The sequence below is a fragment of the Bos indicus x Bos taurus genome, chromosome 10, assembly GCF_003369695.1.
Source record: "Bos indicus x Bos taurus breed Angus x Brahman F1 hybrid chromosome 10, Bos_hybrid_MaternalHap_v2.0, whole genome shotgun sequence".
Classification (NCBI taxonomy): Eukaryota; Metazoa; Chordata; class Mammalia; order Artiodactyla; family Bovidae; genus Bos; species Bos indicus x Bos taurus.
The window spans coordinates 80356916-80362876 of NC_040085.1; the positions used below are offsets into that span (position 1 = coordinate 80356916).

The 5961-nt window shown below is 46.8% G+C and overlaps 1 pseudogene; it reads right to left on the minus strand.

Moving 5' to 3' along the window:
• Positions 1-272: 272 nt before the first annotated feature.
• LOC113899661 lies at positions 273-5736 on the minus strand (annotated as a pseudogene).
• Positions 5737-5961: the final 225 nt, after the last annotated feature.

Here is a 5961-nt window from a genome sequence, read left to right on the forward strand (position 1 = left end):
TGACTGTTGTGCAGCCAAGACTGCAGCCGGTGAACATTCCCAGGGTCTGCCCAGCGCCCGTGGCTCCAGGAGGTTGGAGGAAGCCAGAGGAAGGATTCCTCCTTACCCTGGCCCCACTTGCTGTCTCTGGGCCTGCAGGGGTCAGTGCTGGCAGGTGAGAACACCCCCAGCCCCTCCCACGGTGGGTGAGCATCACGCCGTGAATTTGCTGTGTGGTTTGGAGCCGCTTGCCGAGTTTTCTGCCTTTTGTTATGATACCATCAGCTGTTCCCTCATAGTTTCAGGGTATGCACAGCGCTCTGTTTATACTCGGCAGCACGAAGTTCTGTGAGTTTGTGTACACAGGAGGCCACCAAATGTCTGGAGAGAGAGGGGGGAGGCGAGAGTGTGCAGACGTTCGTCTGAGTACAGTGGATTCAGTTCTTACCTGGGACCTCTCAGAGGTCCCCAGCTTCCGCACTGGTGCTCCAGGACCTGTGTGGGCTGGATGACAGTCTGAAGCGAACTGCGGCTGGTCAAAGAGGGGACGTCACGGACATTCAGCATGGAAGGACTCTTCGATGTGACTCTGGTCTGACCCTGCCCTGTCACAGCGTAGCAGCCTGAGGTTCATACGTGTGAGATAACTTCCCCAAGGTCACCCGGTCAGTAGAAGGGTTGGTCTGGAACTGAGGATGCCTGCCTTTTAATTCACTGCTCTTTCACCCTCCATTTTATCCTAAATCCATCAATAGTAATTTAATTTCATACAGTCTACATTTTCATGAGCAAAAGTATGAGCAACATTTTTTTGGTAAGAGGTTTAAATATTCCCAGGAGCCTGCAAAGAAAAGAATACAACTCGTCTCAATGTCTGGGTCATTTGCCTAGAGAGACAGTGCAAGCCCAAGCTCCCAAGTACAAGTCCTAATGCAACAAACCTGAACCCGTGGTCACTGGCAGTGTCTCCACGCCTGACCCAACCCTTCGTGGGGGTGTATGTGTATACCTGTGTGGATGTGTGGACATGTGTGCACACTGTCAAGGGATTTTTGTTGCAATGGTTTTTGTCATACTGATATCTCAAATAAATTTCTGGAACAATTCATCACTTCCAGAAGTGATCATTTCTGGAATAATCTGCCCTTCTTCATATGCTCAGGCATGATTCATTGCTAGTGGTGGTCAGTGATCCTGATTCATGCGTTTCGTACATGTAGGTGACACTGAATAGGAAGTACCTGACTTTCTATACCAGAAGTTCAATTATATAGTGGTTATGGGAACTGGGAGTACATTTTCTTATAAAAACAATATTATATATGGCTATGTGGTTTAGTTAATCCTTGAAACTTGTTTAACTTCATATATATTTGAAATCCTGCCCATATGGAATTAATGCAAGTATGAAACACTACTTTTTCACCCTCCGCGCTTTTAAATAGAAGAACTATAAAACCAAATAAGAATTCATTTTTAATTTTCATGAATGTTGGTGGTAAGGGTGAACAATTTTATTAGAAGTATAGGTAGACTCTGTGAGAATTATAGGTGGTAAGGGTTTGGGGTGTTGGGGTGTTGATGATGGTCCTGGTTTTTGAGTGTGGTTAATTTGACTTTCTCTTCTTTCTGTACGGAGAAGGCAGTGGCACCCCACTCCAGTACTCTTGCCTGGAAAATCCCATGGACAGAGGAGCCTGGTGCTGAGGTCCCTGGGGTCACTGCGAATCGGACACGACTGAGCGGCTTCACTTTCACTTTTCACTTTCATCATTGGAGAAGGAAATGGCAACCCACTCCAGTGTTCTTGCCTGGAGAATCCCAGGGACAGTGGAGCCTGGTGGGCTGCGGTCCACGGGGTCACACAGAGTCGGACACGACTGAAGTGACTTAGCAGCAGCAGCTTCTTTCTGTAAGGCATTATTGTTGTTGCTGTTTAGTTGCTGAGTAGTGTTTGACTCTCTGTGGTCCCACGAACTGTAGCCTGCCAGCCTCCTCCGTTCATGGGATTTCCCAGGTAAGAATACTGGAGTGGGTTGCCATTTCCTTCTCCAGGGGATTTTCCCGACCCAGGAATCTAAATGAGTCTCCTCCATTGGCAGGCAGATTCTTTACCACTGAGCCACAAAGGAAGCCCCAAAGCATTATTAGCTACACTGTTTAAGATGATCAGACATGGATTTTGAGCTTTTGCTGACAAATGGAATAAAGTGAAGACAAAAAGAGGGGAAACATTGTTTCTCTTCAGATCACTAGGTAGGAGTTGGAAGAAACTGGACAAATAAACTGCCTTGCTATGTGAGCAGTGACATCCCGCTGTGTGTGGGTCCTCTGGCACTTTTTTTTGGTGAGGTAGGTGGGGTGAGGTGAAAGGAGCAGGAGAAAGGTGATGCTCAGCCTACTGACACAGCCCCAACGTAATGGTCAGTGGTGATGCCTAATAGCCCACAGCCCTGAACTCTCCCTGTGTGTGATGTGAGTGAGTCACCCTGAATCAGCATGACAGCACCGTTCTGGAAGCCCAGTCCCACGAAAAACATACCCTGCTAGCCAGCACTGATGTCCTTCCCAACCTGGACCTGGCCAGAACTCCAGGACAGCTCCAGAGACGTGAATTCTGGAACCCCTAAGGATAGCTGATCAACCCATATGTCTGGAGGCGTGAGAAGAAGATAGCGTGGGCAGAGGGACTGACCTTGTGCATAGTTGCTTAGTCGTGTCCGACTCTTTGTGATGCCATGGACTGTAGCCCGCCAGTCTCCTCTGTCCATGGGGATTCTCCAGGCAAGCATGCTGGAGTGGGTTGCCACGCTCTCTGCCAGGGGATCTTCCCAACTCAGGGGTTGAACCTGGGTGTCCCACATTGCAGGTGGATTCTTTACCGTCTGAGCCACCAGGGAAGCCCCAAGAGGGACTGGAGAACACCTCAAAGAGAAGATGTGGGATCTGGGGCAAAAGAGAGGATCAAGACCTCTACTTGTCTAAAAGCAGTACTGCATGAGAAAGTTGTTCTGAGAACGGCCCAACTAGACCTTGAATGGACGGTAAAGGGGGCAAAGGAGAGAATTTGACATTGTACGTCTTCCCTGTAAGAGAAGACAAAGGAAGACAAGGATGAGGTGTGGTCGCTTCCCTGCACTTTCCACCAGGGATCTTGACCCTACTCCTGACGTGGCTCAAGTTAAAGCAAATAGAGTGACGTTTAACTAGCATCACAAGTGCTGGTTAGAAGGAAAGGATCTGTAAACTCATCGTGCTTACAATGCTTACAAATGCTTGGTTTAGAGAAATAAAACTTGATGAGGATGGTCTGAAGTTTTCACAGTCTATGTATTCTCCCAGTTCTTAAAATCTCTCCTTGAACCACACAGGCTGTGGATCTGAACCATGAGCTTTTGGTCTCCAGAAATGATTTTTAATAAACTCAGATTTCTTAAGAAGTCATCAGCCTACACAGAAATGTTTTAAGAGAAAAATTTATGGAGTTCCTTGTCATATCTATGGTAAGAAGGCTGCTTTCTTTATGAGGATCAATGGAAGACATTTTTGGTGGGTCTTCGTTCCAGAAATAATTGTTTTTCCCCTAAACACCTGCTTTTATTCTATGGATGCTCTAGATCATATACCTGACCATGTCTCCCTGCTTTCTGTTTATATTCAAATATGAAGCAGTCTTGAGCCAGTGTACAGACCTTCACAACCCGCAAAACTTAAATTTTACCCTTAGCATCTTCATCTTCTGTTTTTGTTCCCTTAATTTTTTTTCGTATATACCTACTGTTTTGCTTTCATTATATTGCATGCAATTTTTAAAAGTCATCTTAAATTATCCTGAGAGCAAGGTGGTTAAATAAACACAAAGGTGGTGAAGGGGTGCTAGCTCGTGCGAGTCCATTTGCTGACTGTGGTTGGGTGGCTTGAACAACAGGCTATTCATAAGGACAGGAAATTTGCAAGACTGATGTTAGAAACTGGAAGTACCTGCACTATTTATAGTTGCATTTTTAAACAAATTCTTGAATCTGAGCAGTGAATATGTGCTATTCTAACTGGAAAGGTAATTATCAAATTCCTTAGTAGTCACTTGGCCATGGTATAGAAGTAACTTGACGCTCCACTCAGGAGAGCAGGAGGCTGGTGATTTCTTTCATCTAAGCAGCACTGTTTTCTTTTTAAGGTTAATTCCATTCAAAGATCAAAGTCCAAATGCTTAATCAAAACCACTGATATTTCAAATCCACAGCCAATCTTGGACTAGATTTGCAACCACCAAATACTGAAGAAAACAAAGCGAAATGAAACCAGGCCGTTACAAAATACGCAGTGTATCAAACATTTTTCCCCCCTAGTTAGCATTCGACATTGAACCCTGTTGCTCTTCAAATTCTCTTTTTTTCCCCCAGGAATTAAGAAAGACCTTGGTGCCCCATCCTTTAAGTTACAGCTATTAGGATAATGGAGAGAGGGGTCAGAGTAGAAATAGGGTGTAGAATTAGGAGGGGTTTGATGGCGGCAAGTCAGTCCACTTAGTTTTTGTACTGGGTGAGCTCATTGCCAGTTTCATTGAGAAGATACGTGCAGGGACTTCTCTGGTGGTCCAGTGGCTAAGACTCCATGGTCCCACTGCAGGGGGCCCAGGTTCAATCCCTGATCAGGGAACTAGGTCTTACATGCCACAAGTCAAGATCCTGCAAGCCACAATTAAGGTCTGGCATAGACAAATAAAGAAATAAGTATATTAAAAAATATTCATCCAGGTTTAAAAAAAAAGTGAAGACGTGCAGATGAGGGCTTTTGTTATTGAGAAAGGGTCACGGTTGGCAGAGGTCTTTACGGTAACCCTTCTTCTGTCTACAGTCCTGGGAATGTGGGTGCTAGAGCCACGGTTGGTCATGCTGGCTGAAAAGTCATAGACAGTGGAGGCTTCAGGGAGTCCAGTTAGGTGCCAGGCATTGTTCAGGTCCCCCTTGGGATCGTAGGCTCAGCTGCATGTACCGTTTGCTCAGTTTCTCAATGGCCTCCTCAAGGTGCTTCAGATCATTCTCTCTCATGGCCTTGGTGCTGAAGTTGGTGTGGCACCCGGCACCATTCCAGGTCCCAGGAATGGGCTTTAGGATCAAAGCTTGCTGTCATTCCAAAGTCTTCATATAAATGGTGTGAGATGAAATGGTCCACCCAGAGATGATGTCTGATGTCCATTCCTTCACAGGGTCTTATCTGAAATTCCCATGGGGCGGCCACGACCTTGGCACTCTGTCCTCAAAATCTTGACACCTGGTGGTGAGCCCATACGATATCCCTGCCATAATCTTTGCTCCCTCACCACAGTTGTATGGACCTTGGGGTCCAACGAAGCAGTTGGAAGGCCACCCCAAGGGGTGCTCATCTGTGCCCATGAGAATATATTCCTGCTTTGGTCCAAACGGGGGTGCTGGTTGCTCACCACATCTGTGTTCTGTTTATAGGGATGCCTTCCATGGGTCTCTGCAGCCTTTCGGTTGTGCTTGAAGACTTCACAGAACCCCAGGTGGTAGTCCTTGCATAATAGGTCCTGGAACCTCCCAACAGGGATGAGATACATGTCCCTGTTGTCGCTTCAGACTGAAAAGTAATAGAGCCATCAACATGCCACTCGGGCAACTCATCTGGCGCTGTTGATCCAGATATGCATAGCTTGGGCTTTCTCACCCTGAGAAAGGTGGACATGCCCACTTGATGGGTGCCTTTGTTTCAGTGGGAGCTTGCTGAGGTGGCCATGGCGGGAGGTGTCCTGGATGGAGGGCAGGCAGGCAGGGAGAAGGAAGTGCAGGGGGACAGGCCAGGAGACCGGGGGGTGCTGCACACACACTGCTCTTCTCCCATCCTCAGCTCTGCCAAAATCATCCCTTCCTTCTTGACTGGGCAAAGAAACAAACTGAGGCTAGAAATGGTTTGAATGGGGCAAAGGGAGGGTGTTTATTTCCTAAGTCTCTCTCAGTCTAA